This window comes from Cherax quadricarinatus, chromosome 2 (genome assembly GCF_038502225.1).
Source record: "Cherax quadricarinatus isolate ZL_2023a chromosome 2, ASM3850222v1, whole genome shotgun sequence".
Classification (NCBI taxonomy): Eukaryota; Metazoa; Arthropoda; class Malacostraca; order Decapoda; family Parastacidae; genus Cherax; species Cherax quadricarinatus.
The window spans coordinates 53,949,449-53,950,711 of record NC_091293.1 but is presented as its reverse complement, the minus strand read 5'-3'; positions in this window follow the sequence as shown (position 1 = coordinate 53,950,711).

Genomic DNA, 1,263 nt, shown 5'->3' with positions numbered 1-1,263 from the left:
CCTGTATACATTTACTAAAAAAGAGAAGAAGAAAAACTTTATAAAACTGGGATGCTTAAATGTGCGTGGATGTAGTGCGGATGACAAGAAACAGATGATTGCTGATGTTATGAATGAAAAGAAGTTGGATGTCCTGGCTCTAAGCGAAACAAAGCTGAAGGGGGTAGGAGAGTTTCAGTGGGGGGAAATAAATGGGATTAAATCTGGAGTATCTGAGAGAGTTAGAGCAAAGGAAGGGGTAGCAGTAATGTTAAATGATCAGTTATGGAAGGAGAAAAGAGAATATGAATGTGTAAATTCAAGAATTATGTGGATTAAAGTAAAGGTTGGATGCGAGAAGTGGGTCATAATAAGCGTGTATGCACCTGGAGAAGAGAGGAATGCAGAGGAGAGAGAGAGATTTTGGGAGATGTTAAGTGAATGTATAGGAGCCTTTGAACCAAGTGAGAGAGTAATTGTGGTAGGGGACCTGAATGCTAAAGTAGGAGAAACTTTTAGAGAGGGTGTGGTAGGTAAGTTTGGGGTGCCAGGTGTAAATGATAATGGGAGCCCTTTGATTGAACTTTGTATAGAAAGGGGTTTAGTTATAGGTAATACATATTTCAAGAAAAAGAGGATAAATAAGTATACACGATATGATGTAGGGCGAAATGACAGTAGTTTGTTGGATTATGTATTGGTAGATAAAAGACTGTTGAGTAGACTTCAGGATGTACATGTTTATAGAGGGGCCACAGATATATCAGATCACTTTCTAGTTGTAGCTACACTGAGAGTAAAAGGTAGATGGGATACAAGGAGAATAGAAGCATCAGGGAAGAGAGAGGTGAAGGTTTATAAACTAAAAGAGGAGGCAGTTAGGGTAAGATATAAACAGCTATTGGAGGATAGATGGGCTAATGAGAGCATAGGCAATGGGGTCGAAGAGGTATGGGGGAGGTTTAAAAATGTAGTGTTAGAGTGTTCAGCAGAAGTTTGTGGTTACAGGAAAGTGGGTGCAGGAGGGAAGAGGAGTGATTGGTGGAATGATGATGTAAAGAGAGTAGTAAGGGAGAAAAAGTTAGCATATGAGAAGTTTTTACAAAGTAGAAGTGATGCAAGGAGGGAAGAGTATATGGAGAAAAAGAGAGAGGTTAAGAGAGTGGTGAAGCAATGTAAAAAGAGAGCAAATGAGAGAGTGGGTGAGATGTTATCAACAAATTTTGTTGAAAATAAGAAAAAGTTTTGGAGTGAGATTAACAAGTTAAGAAAGCCTAGAGAACA